Source organism: Myxocyprinus asiaticus, chromosome 11, assembly GCF_019703515.2.
Source record: "Myxocyprinus asiaticus isolate MX2 ecotype Aquarium Trade chromosome 11, UBuf_Myxa_2, whole genome shotgun sequence".
Classification (NCBI taxonomy): Eukaryota; Metazoa; Chordata; class Actinopteri; order Cypriniformes; family Catostomidae; genus Myxocyprinus; species Myxocyprinus asiaticus.
The window spans coordinates 26,112,967-26,132,500 of record NC_059354.1 but is presented as its reverse complement, the minus strand read 5'-3'; the positions used below and the strand labels follow the sequence as shown (position 1 = coordinate 26,132,500).

At 39.6% G+C, this 19,534-nt stretch overlaps 1 pseudogene; it reads left to right on the top strand.

Annotated features, from left to right (window-relative positions):
• LOC127448003 (dynein axonemal heavy chain 7-like) overlaps positions 1 to 19,534 on the top strand; it is a 105,378-nt pseudogene that overhangs the window by 10,871 nt on the left and 74,973 nt on the right.

Below are 19,534 nucleotides of genomic sequence, written 5' to 3'. Positions count from 1 at the left end.
CTCCAGAAACTGTGCTGGTTTGTGCCATTAAAAGAAACACTCTAACTGTTTTCCTTCCTTAGATATAAGAAGAAACTTTTCAGTAGTGACGTCACTCTCGACCCCATGTGGTCTAAATTGCTCTAAACAGGTGTCATTCTTTAGTGCTCTCTTTGTGCTGGTTTGTGACGTTAAAATGATCTTTGCACCTATTTCCCTTTCTTAGAAATAACAGCTTGTATTCGGGAGCAATGAAGTCACTCTCCACCCCATGTGGTCCAAATCACTCCAAACCGTTGTCATTTGTTTGTGCTCGATTTGTGCTGGTTTGTGCCGTTAAAAGAAACACTCTAACTATTTCCCTTTCTTAGATAGAACAAGAAACTTTTCGGGAGCAGTGACGTCACTCTCCACCCCATGTGGTCCAAATCGCTCCAAACCGGTGTCATTCATTGTGCTCAATTTGTGCTGGTTTGTGCCGTTAAAAGAAACACTCTAACTATTTCCCTTTCTTAGATATAACAAAAAACATTTCGGGAGCAGTGATGTCATGTGGTCTGCGTCAGTTACCTGTCTCGTTGAGCTTGTGCGGTGTCCATTATATTTGCTTTATTTTTTTCTTTTGATATGGGCATTTTTTATTTTTGGCAGTGACTAGCAAGCTCCAAATTCAACACTAGGTATGTATTTGTGGCGCAGATGATCATTTATATAGCTGTTTGTGGAATTTGCTGAACAAAAAAAACTTTATGGCCCACCACAATATCATTATCAAGAAGTTCATTCATTCATAAGCCGTCACAAATTGTGTGTGTGTTTATAGTTTGTCAGAAACCTTCGTGGCGTGATTTGGTTGATGTTTTTTAAAAAATTTTTTTTGTTGTTTTTGTATTTTAAAGATGTACACAGTTCTCTGATATGAGTCTAATCAATACGAGGCATGCACTGATCAGATCAGGTGCACGTGCATAAGTTGTTTGTAAATTCAGCTCATGTATCACAATGTTTGAAAACTTTGTGAGCAGGTGGGAACATAATGCTTCTTTTATTTTTGTTCGTTGCTGAATGAGGTTTTGATCTCGTTTAAGACTGTAATGTTTAGGATTTTATTCAAAGCAACGAATAGCCTAACTTTACTACAGGAAATGTGTACTGTATAATTTATACTACTGCTTTAACTGTTTGCTCATTTTATCTTCAAGTTTCTGCTTGTTTTATACTAGATTTCTCTGAGAAAGCTGCATAACCAGTGAAGCAAGAACAGGTAAGGTGCATACAGTGCATCTGGAAAGTTTTCACAGCGCTTCACTTTTTCCACATTTTGTTATGTTACAGCCTTATTCCAAAATGGATTAAATTCATTATTTTCCTCAAAATTCTACAAACAATACCCCATAATGACAACATGAAAGAAGTTTGTTTGAAATCTTTGCAAATTTATTAAAAATAAAAAAAAAAATCACTTGTACATAAGTATTCACAGCCTATGCTCAATTCTTTGTTGAAGCACCTTTGGCACCAATTACAGCCTCAAGTCTTTTTCAGTATGATGCTACAAGCTTGGCACACCTATTTTTGGGAAGTTTCTCCCCTTCTTCTTTACAGGACCTCTCAAGCTCCATCAGGTTGGATGGGGAGCGTCGGTGCACAGCCATTTTCAGATCTCTCCAGAGATGTTCAATCGGGTTCAAGTCTGGGCTCTGGCTGGGCCACTCAAGGACATTCACAGAGTTGTCCTGGAGCCACTCCTTTTTTATCTTGGCTGTATGCTTAGGGTCGTTGTCCTGTTGGAAGATGATCCTTCGCCCCAGTCTGAGGTCCAGAGCGCTCTGGAGCAGGTTTTCATCAAGGATGTCTCTGTACATTGCTGCATTCATCTTTCCCTCGATCCTGACTAGTCTCCCAGTTCCTGCCACTGAAAAACATGCTGCCACCACCATGCTTCACTGTAGGGATGGTATTGGCCAGGTGATGAGCGGTGCCTGGTTTCCTCCAGACATGACGCTTGCCATTCAGGCCAAAGAGTTCAATCTTTGTTTCATCAGACCAGAGAATTTTATTTCTCATGGTCTGAGAATCCTTCAGGTGCCTTTTGGCAAACTCCAGGCGGGCTGTCATGTGCCTTTTAATGAGGAGTGGCTTCCGTCTGGCCACTCTACCATACAGGCCTGATTGGTGGAGTGCTGCAGAGATGGTTGTTCTTCTGGAAGGTTCTCCTCTCTCCACAGAGAAACGCTGGAGCTCTGTCAGAGTGACCATCGGGTTCTTGGTCACCTCCCTGACTAAGGCCCTTCTCCCCTGATCGCTCGGTTTGGCCGGGCGGCCAGCTCTAGGAAGAGTCCTGGTGGTTCCAAACTTCTTCCATTTATGGATGATGGAGGCCACTGTGCTCAATGGGACCTTCAGTGCTGCAGAAATTTTTCTGTACCCTTCCCCAGATCTGTGCCTCGATACAATCCTGTCTCGGAGGTCTACAGACAATTCCTTGGACTTCATGACTTGGTTTGTGCTCTGACATGCACTGTTAACTGTGGGACCTTATATAGACAGGTGTGTGCCTTTCCAAATCATGTCCAATGTAGGGCTTTACTGGTTGTTTATATCAGTGTTACTATCAGAAATAATTAATAATTATTTCTGTAGATATTAATTAATATTTAAATTAATTAATTGAATCTAACTCATTAAAACCTCATATGGGGCTCCAGTACATGTAGTGTGCTATGTTTAGGAGCAAGTTTGGTTATTAGCAATAATTAATAATTATCAAAGATAATTATTAATTATTAAAATCAGTAGAACATTGATGAGAATCAATGTTAGCTTTTTTAATCCTTTAAAATCAACAATTATCAAAGATAATCTCCAATTGTTAACATCGATGAAATATTAATTAAAATTAACACTAGCTTATTGATTATACAAATTCAACAACCATCAAAGATAATTATCAATTATCAAAAATCACTAGAATATTAATAAGGATTAACATTGACGGGGCACCACCCTGAAATCAGGGACCAATAACCAGATAGTAAAACAGTCACAATATTAGATCGTTTTCTTAGGAAAATCGACATCCGAAGAATATCGATTTTCGGGAAAAAAAACAATGAATGAAGGTTTGAATCCGAGCACTGACATCCCGTCAGCATGACACAGGTGTATGCAACACAAACCAAAACACTTCTCTTTGTAATATAACAAAGTTTATTTATGCAGTAATATCAATTAATAATTAATACAATGCAGTCAGTAAACTTCCGACTTACAACTACAACTAAACAGTGATATGATTAGATATGGAAATAAAAATAATTCTATAACACATAAGGTGTGTGTGTGTGTGTGGGTGTGTGGTTAGTACGAGAGAGAGAGATGATGGCCCTAAAGCCTATTTCGCGATTGTGGGCTGTCAGTTTATCACTCAGAGATGCGGTGGACGGCTCGTAAAAGTCCTGCGTTATTTGACTCTTTAATGGATGAACTCAGTTGCTGTCTCACCCGCGATGGCAAAATTGCACAACAATCCAATTTGGTTGGACCACAATACAGCAAAACAAATTTGTGATAATTAATACCCTGAGTATTAATAATGAGCGGACATGGCGGTCCGTAAACTGTACAAGCAAAAACCTTGAAACACAAGAATAGCACACTATAATATTCTATCTCTGCCCAGACGTAAACCTCTTACTTGAATCGCATGAGGACACAGGTAGAATGTGTTTTCCTCCGTCCTTACACTCTGACCCAGTTCCTTGAGGCTCGGGTGATGATGGGAGGCCGTTTCCTCGCTCTGTCGGCGGGTGGTATGGCTGTTGATTCTCGGCGGGCTGGCGGAGAACTCAGAAATGTCGACTTGATTGAAGATGGAAGAGAAATCTTTAATCTCTTCACTTCTGTAGGCAAACGGATGAAGATACGAATTGCTCGGCGGTCTCCTTCGGATCCGTTAGAGTGTTCAGTTGAACACAGAGTAATCTCAACTCGTCCAGCGAGATGGAGATTGTATGGCCACAGTTTCAAGTCAGACATTACTTCCTTGTGCCACGAGGTTGCACCGGAGAGCAGCGAAGAGCTGCGTCCACAGGCTGCAAACAAAGTCGCTGGAAGTAGCTCACGAAAGCATTTCAGAAGTATTTCAACTCCTGATGATGTCATGGTTTGAAGTGATGTTCTGTTGTGTGCCTCATCCAATAGGAGTTGAGAGTTCGATCCTTTAGTGAGCAAGACTTCATGGATTTGTAGTCTGTTTTGGACTCCCTTTGTTTGATTTTGGCGCGATTTTTATCAGTAAGATTTACGACTTGGAAGGTGGGAGCTTAAGTTAGGTTTTTACGACTGTATTAGGCCTGCCTTTGTCTTCTATCTGAATACATGAGGCCCAACACCAATCAACTGAATTTACCACAGGTGGACTCCAATCAAGTTGTAGAAACATCTCAAGGATGATCAGTGGTAACAGGATGCACCTGAGCTCAATTTTGAGTGTCATGGCAAAGGCTGTGAATACTTATGTACATGTGATTTTTTTTCGTTTTTTATTTTTAATAAATTTGCAAAGATTTCAAACAAACTTCTTTCACATTGTCATTATGGGGTATTGTTTGTAGAATTTTGAGGAAAATAATGAATTTAATCCATTTTGGAATAAGGCTGTAACATAACAAAATGTGGAAAAAGTGAAGCGCTGTGAATACTTTCCGGATGCACTGTAGTTCCTTTTTGTTTAAAGTATTTTTTTAAAGCAGTGAGTCGAACCTTTTAGGTGCTCAGAGCTCCTTGGATACGCATTCCAGTTTCTCCCATTCATTTTAGTAGATGTGGCCCATCTCTGCTAAATAATCTCTGGTTATGTATCTTTATATTCACATGTGAACAATATTGAAGATTAAGATATCAAGCAGAATGCAGCCCACTACATTGCCCTTTAAACATCAAACAAAGAACAGACAACATCAAAGTCGTGTATCCTTTTAAATGGAAAATAGATCTATTTATAAAGATGGAAAATATACAAATAACAGAGCAGGAGAGTCACGTGACTTTATGCGAAGATTGGACATGTGAACTGCGAGCTCTGCGCACTTTGCTAGTTTTAATACTTTTAATGAAATAAACCAGTGAGATTCGATACACTCTGTTCCATAACTGTTCTAGGAGGACAATATGTCAAAGAATTCAAAATCCTCGGGCTCTGGAGACATTAAAAGACACTTACGTGCTCAAGCTGACACCCCCGAGCAGGCCCCGAGCCAGGGAGTCGATTTAGTCGATGTGGGAATTGCGGCAAGAGATGTTGAACATGTCAGCAATGCTGACGAAGGTCGTTGCTGACTTGGAGGATCTTGCTGTGATAAGTCGATCGATCACTGCCATGGAGACTAAATTTGCTGAGGTTGTTACAAGAGTGGGGAATGTCGAGAAAAGGATTGATTATCTGGAGTCATCGGAGAGGGAATTATCTGCTAATCCGAGAGTGACCAAGGTGGATTTGGAGCATGTCTGGGAGAGGCTGGAGGACATGGAGAACCATAGCCAGCGGAATAACGTCCGTATTGTCGTAATTGCTGAGGCCAGAGAGGGTCAGGATATGGTGAAATTCCTGGACAGGCTCTTTATGAATCTGCTTGACATAACAGGCCATAAGCTGGAAATCGAGCAATCTCACAGGGTTCCTTCTCAGCAAGCTGCAGAGGGAGGCAGGCCCCGATCAATTCTGGCCAAATTTCTGAGATCATCCGATAAAGATCTTGTGTTATGCAAGGCAAGGAGAAAAGGAAGGCTTTCTTGGAAAAACCACAGCATTTTCTTGTTCCCAGACTTTGCAAATTCGACAAGAGAGAAACGTGATCGATTCAAGGAATGCAAGAAACTTTTACATCAATGGAAGGTCACTTTTACACTGATATTCTCGGCCAAATTGAGAATAGATGCAAAGGATGGCTGTAAAACATTCACATGCCCACAGCAAGCAATGTCCTTCATAAAGTCAATGGAGTAAGTTATCATGTGGTACTCATGTTGCAGCTGAGTGGACCAGCTCACTGAACATTCACTTGACTGTTCGAGGAAACTGAGTGCCTTTTTTTGTGCTGGTTCCGCCTAGTGGCTGGAGTTTGTTTTGTGGAGTAAAACACCTTCGGGACAGTTTTGTGGATGAATCTACACGCTCTTTGTGTTTATTCTGTCTACTGGCTGGAGTTTGTTTTGTGGAGTATTTCTTGCAAGACATTGGAGTGATTAGGTAATTTGTTGCACTCATGTTGCAGCCGAGTGGACCGGCTCACTGAACATTCGTTTGACTGTTCGAGGAAACTGAGCGCTTTTATGTGCTGGTTCTGCCTAGCGGCTGGAGTTTCTTTTGTGGAGTAACACACCTTCAGGACAGTTTTGTGAATGAATCTATATGCTCTTTGTATTTAATCCACCTATGGGCTGGAGTTTGTTTTATAGATTATCTTTTGCCGTGTAATTCTGTCTCAAAAAATTTGTATAGAAACACAGGACTTGAGCAATCCGACGGCAAAGTTGTCGCAGGGGTCCTCGTAGGCGTACATGGACTGTTTTTGTTTGGAGGGATGGATGCCAGTTGCCACTGTCGTGCGCGGTGTTAATGTGCAAATTGTTTTTCTGTTTGTTTGGTTCTGGGGAAGTTCGGGGTTTGATTGTTGCACTAATTTTGGAATATGGACTTTATAATTTAGTTTTTGACACACAATCTATTTTTTTCTTATATGTCAAAATGTCAAATGTTAATATGAGTGGATTGTCTCAATCCACGTGGAATGTGAATGGGTTGGGACACCCCATAAAAAGAAGAAAGGTTATTTCTCTTCTTAAGCATAAGAAATATGATATAGTGTTTCTTCAAGAAACGCATCTTTCCCTGCAGGTAGCTGAAAAATTTGGGAAGATATGGGGTGGACATATTTTCTTTAGTGCTGGCTCAAGTAAGAGCAGGGGAGACATTACGCTGATAAGTAAACATCTACAGTTCAAATGTTTCAAACAGATTAAAGATAAATTAGGAAGAGTCATTATTGTTTTAGCTGAAATTCAGGGGCAACGTCTTATTTTGGTTAATATTTATGCACCTAACGTTGATGATCAGGGCTTCTTTATAGATCTTGAAGGGATGTTGCAAGCTGCTGGCACCCCTCATGATATAATATTGGGAGGAGACTTTAATCTTTTGATGGACTAAGTCCTTGATCATAGTGAAGCAAAAGTGTGTAAGCCCCCAAGAGCAACATTGATGCTTCACAGGATGTGTAAACATCTTGGTCTTACAGATATTTAGAGACTTTTGAACCCATCTGGTAGGGACTATACATTTTTTTCATCAGTCCATAAGATTTATTCTAGAATAGATTTTATATATATATATATATATATATATATATATATATATATATATATATATAAGTCCCTCATTTCATCTGTTGTTGATTTCTCAACTGGAAAGATCTTAGTCTCAGATCACGCCCTGGTGAGTTTAAAGATGCTGCCACATACTGAGAAAAATAAATCATATAGTTGGCACTTTAATGTATCCCTTTTGCAAAATCCTGAATTCCAACAAATGTTAAAGGCTGAAATCAATGTTTATATGGAGACCAACTGGTCCTCAGTATCCTCTGTGGGCATGGCTTGGGAGGCACATAAGGCGGCTCTTAGGGGTCGGATCATACAGTAAGCCTCATTCACCAAAAAATCCAAAGCACAAGAACTCATGGAGTTGGAAGGGAATATTAAAAGTGCTGAATGTCATCTGATGTCCTCAGAGAATTGACCCGATTGAAATACAGATATAATACTATTTGTTGTGGAAGGTGGAGTTTTGGCTATTTAGGGCAAGACAGTCATACTTTGAGTCGGGGGACAAAGCAGGGAAGCTTTTGGCTAGATATATAAAGCAGAGAGAGTCTTTTTCTACCATTCCCTCAGTGAAATCTGCTGGTGGTAAAATATTTACCTCAGCCATTGATATTAATAATGCTATCAAAAAATTCTATCTTGATCTCTATAGTTCCACGTCTTTGTCTACTGGTGAAGATATTAGAAACTTTGTGGAACCATTAGAACACCATTAACTGATGACTGAGCAAAAAGTTTTCATGATTCTGAGATAACCTTGGAGGAGCTTGGCGAGGTAATTAAGGCCTTGCCTACAGGCAAGGCTCCGGGGCCAGACAGCTTTGCTGTTTAATTTTTTAGATCTTAAGCTACAGAATTGGCTCCACTTTTGTTAGAAGTTTATACTGAATCATTAAAGAATGGAAAGCTTCTGCCAACCATGACACAAGCCCGGATCAGTCTGATTCTTAAAAAGGACAAAGATCCAAGTGAGTGTAAGAGTTACTGTCCAATTTCTCTGATCCAGCTAGACATAAAAATATTGTCAAAAATTCTGGCTAACCGATTAAGTAAAGTTATGACATCTCTTATACATATAGATCAGGTGGGGTTTATTCGGGCCATAGCTCTTCTGATAATATTAGGCGTTTCATCAATATCACGTGGTCAGTGGTGAATGATCAGACTCCGGTTGCTGCCATCTCACTTGATGCCGAAAAGGCGTTTGATATGGTAGAATGGGATTATCTTTTTAAGATTTTGGAAAAATAGGGGTTTGGGGATACTTGTATTGGATGGATTAAGTTACTTTATAGACACCCAGTAGCAGCGGTACAAACAAATGGATTAATTTCAGATTATTTTACTCTGGATAGGGGCACCTGGCAGGGTTGCCCTCTTTCCCCATTATTGTTCTGTCTTGCCCTGGAACCATTAGCAGCTGCGATAAGAAAGGAAGATGATTTTCAGTGTGGTGGTGGGAGGTATGGCGCATAAGCTTTTGCTCTAAGCAGATGATATTTTATTATTTGTCTCCGACCTACTAGATCTTTGCCTTGCCTCCACAGAATTATGAATTCCTTTTCTAAATTCTCAGGATACAGAGTCAATTGGTCTAAATCTGAAGCTTTGTCTCTGCCAGCGTACTGCCCAGCGATGGCTTTTCAGCTGGGCGTCTTCCAGTGGCCCAAACAGGGCATTAAGTATTTGGGCATTTTATTCCCAGCAAATTTGTGTGATTTAGTTAGTTATTTTTGACCCCTTAATAAAAAGGTTTTATTAAGGTGGGCTTCATTACATTTCTCTATGATTGGGAAGGTTAATGTTATTAAAATGAATTGTATTCCAAAATCAAACTGCCTGCTACAGTCTCTCCCTGTAGATGTCCCCCTCTCTTATTTAAGTCAATTTGATAGCATAGCGAAGTCTTTCATTTGGAGTGGTAAGCGACCCAGACTGCATTTCAATAAGTTACATAGGCTGATTGACAAAGGTGGGCTAGGCCTACCCAAGATTTTGTTTTATTATTATGCATTCAGTCTCAGATATTTGGCTCATTGGTCACTTCCACCTGAGAGAGCCCCTCCCTGGTTTTGTATTGAACAGGAAGTTCTTGCCCCTATTTCGCCATTGCAAAGCCTTTCTATCAAACTAATCAGAGAAGATAAGTTACACCCCATTATCTCACATTTGCACTCGGTATGGACAAACATGTCCAGAGTGTTTAATTTGGACATTTATTTAAATGTTGCCTCGAGCATATGGCTGAACCCAAATGATGTATTAATAAATCCCCTTTCTGCTGGTCAGAGTGGATTGTGAGGGAGGTTAATACGCTCTGTGACCTATATGAGAGTGGAGTGTTGAGATCCTTTGAAAATTTGGTTCAACATTTTAGGATCCCCAGATCTCAGTTCTTTAGGTATTTACAGCTATGCCATCTGCTCTGTACTATTTTTGGGAGTAGCATACACCCCCCTAAAGCGGCAGATACTCTGGTGATGATTACTGCTTCTGGAAAAGGTCATGAGGCATCAGTGTATTACTCCCTGCTAATTCAGAGTTTGGGGGACAGACCTTTAACTTCTATCAAGAGATTATGGGAGAAAGATTTAAACTTGGTATTGGAGGAGGGAGTATGGGCTAGGATTCTAAAAAAATGTCAAGTCTACATCTAGAGATGCAAGGGTGTGCCTTATGCAATTTAAGATTTTACATAGATTCTATTGGACCCCCTCTAGATTGTATAGGCTTGGTCTGAAAGACACACCCACATGCTGGCGATGCCAATCAGAAGATGGAGACACAACTTTTTTGGGGGGGTGTTAAGTTCCAAGAATTTTGGTTGAAGGTTCAGAGTTTTCTGTGTGAATTGTTGGGCACTCGGGTTTCGTTTTGCCCCAGACTCTGTATTTTAGGTGATGGTGTGGTCATCAATATAGGGGATAAACACATAAAAAATTGGGTTCTGACCAGTGTCATGACAGGCTGACAAATTGTTTTAAGGAGATGGAAGTCGGCTGGAGTGCCCTAATTTCGGGAGTGGTGTGCGGAGATGGGGAGGGTGGCAGCTTCGAGGAGGTGTCATGTAGAAGGCTGGGGATCTGGGATTTATTTGATGGGAAATGGGGCAGTTATTTGGCATTTTTGGGGAGGGGCTGTTGAGAGAGAGGCGTAGTTTTAGATGTGTATGATTATTATTATTATTATTATTGTGTGTGTGTGTGTGTGTGTGTGTGTGTGTGTGTGTGTGTGTACTTATGTGTGACCATTGGGATGTTCGCTGGGGGTCAGCGTGGGGTTGGTGAGTGGAGAGGTGTAGTAGAGGTAGTTAAATGTTGATTCAATGTATATTTGTTTTGTTTTTCTTTGTCAACTATATGAATCAATAAAACATTTTAATAGGAAAAAGCATTGAATTTCTCTTAAAAACATTGAAAAAACAAACAAGGAACTATTTAAACTGGTGTAATGTTATAATGGAAATTGACTGGTAAAGAAAATATATTGACTATTTCTTTTATTAACTGTACTCATTTTTGCAGAGGCCAGTAGACAATATTAATTAACAAAACATTTTAGTCCTCCTTGGTGAACAATATGACATGGGGTTGCATCTTCGTTTTTGCAGAGACTGTTGTGACATGGTCACACAGGTCATCATATTTCTCCCAGCCAACAGAGGTTCTCCTGCAGTAAGCCATGTAATGTCCAAAAGAAGCCCAATATAGGTCCTGGAATGAATGCGACAACCCCTCGCAAAGTGAAGATATGACTGTCCAGGTCCATGTTCACAGGGATTTCAGATAGTGAATGGTTTATATCAGCATTTATTTAAATGCAAAGTAGTTGTCCAGTGATGCAGCTGTGTGTGACTGAGCCATTGCAGAGGATTTTCTTTGACGAGTCATCCATTATCTTCCAGCTTTCTGGGCAGTCCTCAGGTGACTTCAGTGGCTTCAGACACTTGTACCTATTGAGGTGTAGTCCATCATCCAGTGCTTCCTGGAATATTTTCATTCCCTGACTTTGTAGCATATCTACATTGACTGGTTGGAGAGGGATTGTCCTTGATGATCTTGTACATTGACTGCAGTATGGAGAAGAGTACTCAGTTGAAATTGTTGCACTTGGTACTTGCTTCATTGTTGATGTTATTATTTATGTCTCAGTGTGCTCTGTTGTTTTCACTGGTGCAGAGGAGAACCTCATGTTGCCCTCGAGGAATTCAAGGTGATGAATGACAAAGTGGTCCACTTGGATAGGGAGGATTTCATGTTTGAGGAGACAGTGTTTTATATTTTTAAATTCAGCCTCAACATTTGCAGAGCTTGCTGTATTGTGAACACTTTTGAAGTGTGGAACCATCATGGCTGTCCAAAGAGGCAGATAGGATGCCATTTATGATATTTGGGACAAGCCCTGGAAGGAAATGTAAGTTGGTCTCTGTCACCATTATGTGCTGCAAGCATCTGACTCTCTGAACAGATTTCTGTCACCCATGTTTTTAGATCTGTGTGGAGTGTCTCCTCATGTCATGTCTCCTCATTTCCCATCTCCTCATATCCTGTCACTTCTAAGTTGTCATCTTCAGTGACACATGGCAAGACACACCCCTCTGCAATTTGTCTCTTCAGGTGTGCTTTGCATGTTTCAGAGACAACAGAGGTATGCCTTTGTTGTCATTCCCTTCTGATTCACTGAAGGAAACAACTGCCATTGAATGAATGAGCTCCCTTGCATCTTCGAGTGAATCAGTTTGTAAAAGTTGTGCCATTGCTCTGAGATAGAATTCTCTAACGTTTCCTCTTCGTCTTAGGCATTCCCACCGGCTAATGAGCTTGATGCAGTGTGCAATGTCCACTCTGATGAAGCAAGCTGGGAGCTTTGAGACATTCCTTGTCAACACTCCAAAGCACTCATTGACATGTGTTTTGAAGTCAGGGTAAGGAGTAAAGGCCATTACTAGTGCTCCAGGCAAAGCTAGGGAGAAATCACAGACCGCCTCTTTGGGCACAGCTGCACCTGCTCGTTGCCATTCTGTGATCCAGTGTGCAGTAGAATTGATGGTGTGGTCCTCAGAGAGCATTTGCACTATTGGGACATGGTTTCCCTGTGAACACAAAACTCCTTGGCACAGAAATACATGTCTAGAACATTAGCAGGGTCTTCTTAGTTTCTTCACAACTGTCACTCACAAAACTCACAATGGAGCCTGAATACTTGGACTTCATTTGATAAACTTGCATCTGGGATGGTGTCCAGTAATGGCAACAAAACTTATCAAGGCCAATGTCATGAATGCTTCCACTGTGGGGAACACTGTATTTTAGCAGATGTAGTGATATGATTGGGTTCCTGTCTCCAAGCTCTTTGTCCCCCATCTCTTGTTTGTCTTTTCTTAATGTTGCCAGATTTGGTAGATGGCGTGGCTCTGGGTCACCAACATCCATCAGTTTGCAAGCCTCCGCTGCTTGCCATACATGTGCTGGTTTTCGTCCTTCCCAGTGTTCTTTAGACACTTGTGTTCTCAGATCTCCCGATAATTTGCACTTTGCTTTCCCAGTGTGGAGACTGTCATCAACATTCTGGAACATGCACTTAAGCACAACTGGTTTGCCAGCCACTGGCATATTCTCAACTGTTATAGAGAGCTGTGCATCACACTCGGTGCAGTGCCCAATTATATCTATATAGTGAGATGCAACATTTTGATAAACATTTGCTCTCCTGAATCTCAGAGTGCATGAGGATTTGATGATTTTCCATATCTCTTCATACAAGATATGAGTCCATGCTCCACGTTTCAAGATGGTGTATTCCCTTTTGCATGTGTCGAGTGATTTTTCATTGTAAAAAACTTTCTCAGGCCAGATTTGTAGCTATTTCTTATAAGAGAGATTGATCTCAAACTGGATGTCATAGCATTGATTTGTGACTGATCTTGATACTTGTGAATGAATGTCATCTGAGCTGTATTCTGAGCCATCACTGTTGGGATGTTTTTCTTGGACTTTTGTGTTATTATTGTATAGGCCAAGGACTTGCCATATATTGTGCCTGTTTGTCTTGACAAAAGTATAAAGGTTCTTTGGTAAAATGTTGTTGTCGAGTTAACTTAAATTTACCCACACCTTTTCTGAAGGAACTGCTATTTTTTGTCCTGCAATAATCTGTTTCTTTGCAGCACTGATGACTTTAATGATGTCCACTTCCACAAGCTGGCCTCCTTGGCATCTAATCAAAATTATTTTAATTTATCATTATTTTTAATATAATTCCTAGGCTAAGGGCACTGACTCATTTATACCATTCACATATCACGTGATGAGGTTACTTGCTCATTTTTAAAGGGGTAATAGGCAAATATTTTTTTTTAAAACATTTCTACTTTCTCCCTTGGACATAAACAGAGATGCTATGCAGAATGTTAGGTAGTGACAGCTGCAGTCTTCTTTCACTTACACTACATCTTTTTCAAATCGATGTCACTGAATGGGGGGCTATAATTGCATAAAGTATATGGTTTTCTTGGCCTATACACCAGCAAAGAATGTGAAAATGTCATTATCTGATGAGCTTTGGGGGGATTTCAATGGCATGCAAGAATCTGGGCACCCCTGGTCAGAATTTCTGTTACTTTGAATAGCTAAGCAAGTAAAAGAAACTGATTTCCAAAAGGCAAAGTTAAAGGTCACACATTTCTTTCATATTTTAAGCAATATTACTTTTTTTAATTCCATCTTTTACAGTTTCAAAATAACAACAAAGGAAAAGGGAAGAAGCAAACGTTTGGGCACATTGCATGGTCAGTACTTAGAAACACCTTTGGCAAGTATCACAGCTTGTAAATGCTTTTTGTAGCCAACAAAGTGTCTTTCAATTCTTGTTTTGGGGATTTTCACCCATTCTTCCTTGCAAAAGACTTCTAGTTCTGTGAGATTCTTTGGCCATCTTGCATGCACAGCTCTTTTGAGGTCTATCCACAGATTTTCTATGATGTTTAGGTCAGGGGACTGTGAGGGCCATGGCAAAACCTTCAGTTTGCACCTCTTGAGGTAGTCCATTGTGGATTTTGAGATGTGTTTAGGATCATTATCCTGTTTTAGAAACCATCCTCTTTTCATCTTCAGCTTTTTTTTACAGATGGTGTGATGTTTGCTTAAAGAATTTGCTGGTATTTAATTGAATCCATTCTTCCCTCTACCAGTGAAATGTTCCCCGTGCCATTAGCTGCAGCACAAGCCCAAAGCATGATCAATCCACCCCCCTGCTTAACAGTTGGAGAGGTGTTCTTTTCATGAAATTCTAAACCCTTTTTCTCTCCAAACATACCTTTGCTAATTGCAGCCATAAATTAATATTTTAACTTCATTAGTCCTCAGGACTTGTTTCCAAAATGTATCAGGCTTGTTTAGATGTTCATTTGCAAACTTCTGATGCTAAATTTTGTGGCGAGGATGCAGGAAAGGTTTTCTTCTCATGACTCTTCCATGAAGGTCATATTTGTGCAGTGAATAGAACAGTGCACCACTACTGCAGAGTCTGCTATATCTTCCTGAAGATCTTTTGCAGTCAAACAGGGATTTTGATTTTTCTTTCTAGCAATCCTATGAGCAGTTCTCTCAAAGTTTTCTTGGTCTTCCAGACCTCAACTTGACCTCCACCGTTCCTGTTAACTGCCATTTCTTAATTACATTACGAACTGAGAAAACGGCTACATGAAAATGCTTTGCGATCTCCTTATAGCCTTCTCATGCTTTGTGGGCATCAGTTATTTAATTGGCAGCTGCTTAGAGGAGCCCATGGCTGCTGATTGTTGGGACATGGTTTGAGGAGTAAGAGTATTTATAAAGCTTTGAAATGTGCATCACCTGGCCTTTCCAAATGATGAATTTGAACAAGCTGTAGCCCTAACAAACTAATTAAGGTCTGAGACCTTGGTAAAAGTTATCTGAGAGCTCAAATCTCTTGGGGTGCCCAAACTTTTGCATGGTGCTCCTTTCCTTTTTTTACTCTAAAATTGTACAAAACAAAAATAATACACTAATCTTGCTTAAAATGTTGAAAATAAGGTTTCATCTTTAACTTTATGCCTTTTGGAGATCAGATCATCTTCTATTCACTGAACTATTCACATTAACAGAAATTTTGACCAGGGGTGCCCAAACTTTTGCATTCCACTATATGTCTGCAGTACATTTTAATTTTACTCCACTGAAATGTGTATTATTGTGCACATCATAACTTACTGTTTTATAGCATGGCACAAAGATGTCTTAGACATATTGATGTGACTCATGCAGGATAAGTGGGTTAATTGACATGTTAATGAGTTTTTATTTAATGCTGAATAATAATAAAGTTTCACCTCTGAGAACTCTGCCAACATTTTCTTTTCTTTTTTTTAATTTTTTTTTATTTTTGTTTTTTTTTAGATGCTATAAATTGTCCTGGCCTGCACACATGCTTTGAGTACTTAAAGTATTGTAACTCTAACACATGGTAATGCTTACCTTTTTTCTCCAAAGCCAGATTTTATTTCCTTTTTCCCCACAATGCAGTGCTTGGGGTAAATAACCCTTTTTTTAAGGGTACAGAAAGACTACAAACATTTATAGCTGGCAAAAGTATTTAAATAATTTAAGACTCCACACTGAAATTTTTTATTTATGAAAAAAAAAAAAAAAAAAAAAAAGGTTTCAGTTCTACTACAGTACAATTACAGCTAGAGCAGTTACAGTACAATGTAAATTATTACATTGTCAACTTACAACATTGTTAGCAACAATACAAATTTCATATATAAAGACCACAATCGGAACAAGTGAACGCAAGCGATTGAGATAGGTGACTGATTTGGACGGCATTGGGTGGAAGATTTGTTACAACACTGCTCCCACTGAGAACTTTATTTTATTTCTAAGGAAGAGAACAAGATATTCTGTCCATTTTAGCAGCACAAACAAGCATTGAGCACAAATGAACAACATCGGTTTGGAGGGATTTGGACCATATGGGGTGGAGAGTGACCTCACTGCTCCCAAAAAGTTTCTTCTTCTATCTAAGGAAGGAAAAAAGTTAGAGTGTTTCTTTTAACGGCACAATCCAGCACAAATCGAGCACGAACGAATGACACTGGTTTAGAGCGATTTGGACCACATGGGGTGGAGAGTGACTTCACTGCTCCCGAATCCAAGCTGTTATTTCTAAGAAAGGGAAATAGGTAGAAAGAAATAGGTACATTATGCAACAACAATTAGGGATTTGACAGCCTCAAAATGTGAGCTTTTGTTCTACACCTAACAACAACAACAGAAATATAAGGGTTAAAACAACATTTCCAGACTAGCTAAAAATGATATTTATTGACAAATTTTAATATAAGTATTAAATGAAAATAGTATAGGAAAATATATTGATACATTTTGAGCTTTAATGAGCTAGTAATCCTCTTCCCAGATGAAAAAAGCGTGAAGGAAAATAAATGTATGCTACAATACTAGTCAAACCATCATCATAAAATCATGAAGATACACTAAACATACACTATTTTTTATTAACTTCACCCAAATATTAGCGAACTTGGCAAGCTAGAAACAAATAAAAGTGCTATAAGTTACCTTGGTGTTGGCAAATCGACAATCGTGAGTTGCCACATACTAAAGCCATTCAACCAGCACGGTTGATCATGGTTAGCTAACCGTGCTGAGAATTCTGGGCAGAGAATGGTTTAAAATCATGCCATGCCAAATCATGCTTTTGTGGAAATGCTACTCTAACTGTACTCAGAACCATTTGGTCCAGTGGTGAAAAAGCAGCTAATGATGTTGAGATCCGGGCTGTATGGGGGCCATACCATCTGTTGCAGGACTCTTTGTTCTACCTCTTTCTATTTGCAACAGGATGTTTGGAAATCAAAAATGAATATTTCCAATTGATACACTAAATCAGAAGATATTAAATAACTAGGGCTGTCAATCGAATGCAAAATCATTATTTGCTGAGAAAGGCCCCCAAATAAAGGTAATTCAGTATAAACAATACACAATAATTAATAAAAAAATATACAATATGTAGGACCTTTAATAAATATAAAAATGTAGATATTCAAATTTAAATATATTACATTATTGTGGCAGACAAGAAAAGCACTGATTAGACAAAAATTGGCTTTAAAAGTAAATATTATTTGCTTTTTTCCCATATTATTGAGCAACCGTACAGTGAACAGCAATCCAGTTTACAATTGAGTTCGTCAATTATAAGACACGCTCTTGCGTTCCGTCTGTGCTATTTTTATTTGTCAGCTTATGTACCCATGCATCAGATGGATTCTTTTGGAGCGGCTTACTGGTTTTTAGCGTTATAAATGGAAAAGCAGTTTAAACTTTGAAAATCTGGTCTCGAGGTCTGTGCATTCTGTTGTGTTTCATCCAGTTGTCAAGAACAAGTCCTGTGTGACCAGCACTCATTCTGTGGCTGCACTGCTTGTAAGGTTTGTGAGGCATGCTAATGGAAATTTAAGTAAGGGTCACGGAGCATGATTAATTGTGTTAATTCTTTTAATATGTTATTTTTTTATATAATTAATGCACTTAATAAATTTGTTAAATTGACAACCCTAAAAATAACCATCTTATATACAGTATATATATATATATGTAAATTTTACATTTACATTTATTTATTTGGCAGACGCTTTTATACAAAGCTGCTTACAAAAGAGGAATACATATTATAAGCGAATAATCTTAAGGAGACAGTGGTATGAAAAGTGCTGTATTACAAAGTTTCACTAGCATCGGAATAGTAGTATTCAAAACAATACTGATTAAGTGCTCATGGAAAAGATGTGTTTTTAGCTGTTTTTTGAAGAAAAAGTGAGTCAGCTTCACGGATGGAGTTGGGAAGGTCATTCCACCAATGTGGTACAATGAAACTGAAAGTCTGGGAAAGTGTTTTGGTGCCTCTTTGTGTTGGTACAACAAGGCACCTTTCCTTTGCCGACCGCAGGCTTCTGGTGGGAACGTAGCTCTGCAGAAATGATTTTAGGTATGCTGGAGCAGACCCAGTGACTATTCTGTATGCCAGCATCAGAGCCTTGAATTTAATACGTGCATCAACCGGCAGTCAGAGAAGAGAGACAAGGAGTGGTGTAACATGTTCTCTCTTTGGTTCATTAAAGGCCAGACGTGCTGCTGCATTCTGGATCATATGCAGGGGTCTAATTGCGAATGCAGAGAGGCCTGCATGTTGTGTTCAACAGCAGGGTTGGCTGGAAAGACAAGGAGCTCAGTCTTGGCTGGGTTAAGTTGCAGGTGGTGTTCCTTCATCCAGGCTGAGATGTCTGCCAAACAGGCAGAGATTCGAGCAGTCACCGTGGTGTCGTTGGGTTGGAAAGACCAGTAGAGCTGTGTGTCATCGGCGTAGCAGTGGTAAGAGAAACCGTGTGCCTGAATGATGGGTCCCAATGATGTTGTGTATATAGAGAAGAGAAGTGGCCCAAGCACTGAGTCCTGAGGTACAGTTGAAGTCCTTAGCCAAATACATTTAAACTCAGTTTTTTCACAATTCCTGACATTTAATCGTAGAAAACATTCCCTGTCTTAGGTGAGTTAGGATCACTACTTTATTTTAAGAATGTGAAATGTCAGAATAATAGTAGAGAGAATTATTTATTTCAGCTTTTATTTCTTTCATCACATTGCTGGTTGGTCAGAAGTTTACATACACTGTGTTAGTATTTGGTAGCATTGCCTTTAAATTGTTTTACTTGGGCCAAATTTTGGGTAGCCTTCCACAAGCTTCTCACAATAAGTTGCTGGAATTTTGGCCCATTCCTCCAGATAGAACTGGTGTAACGGAGTCACGTTTGCAGGCCTCCTTGCTCATACATGCTTTTTCAGTTCTGCCCACATATTTTCTATCTGATTGATGTCAGGGCTTTGTGATGGCCACTCCAGTATCTTGACTTTGTTGTCCTTAATTTGCGACCGAGCTTTAACTTCATGGCTGGTGTCTTGAGATGTTGCTTCAATATATCCACATAATTTTACTTCCTCATGTTGCCATCTATTTTGTGAAGTGCACCAGTCCCTCCTGCAGCAAAGCACCCCCACAACATGATGTTGCCACACCCATGCTTCACGGTTGGGATGGTGTTCTTCGGCTTGCAAGCCTCACCCTTTTC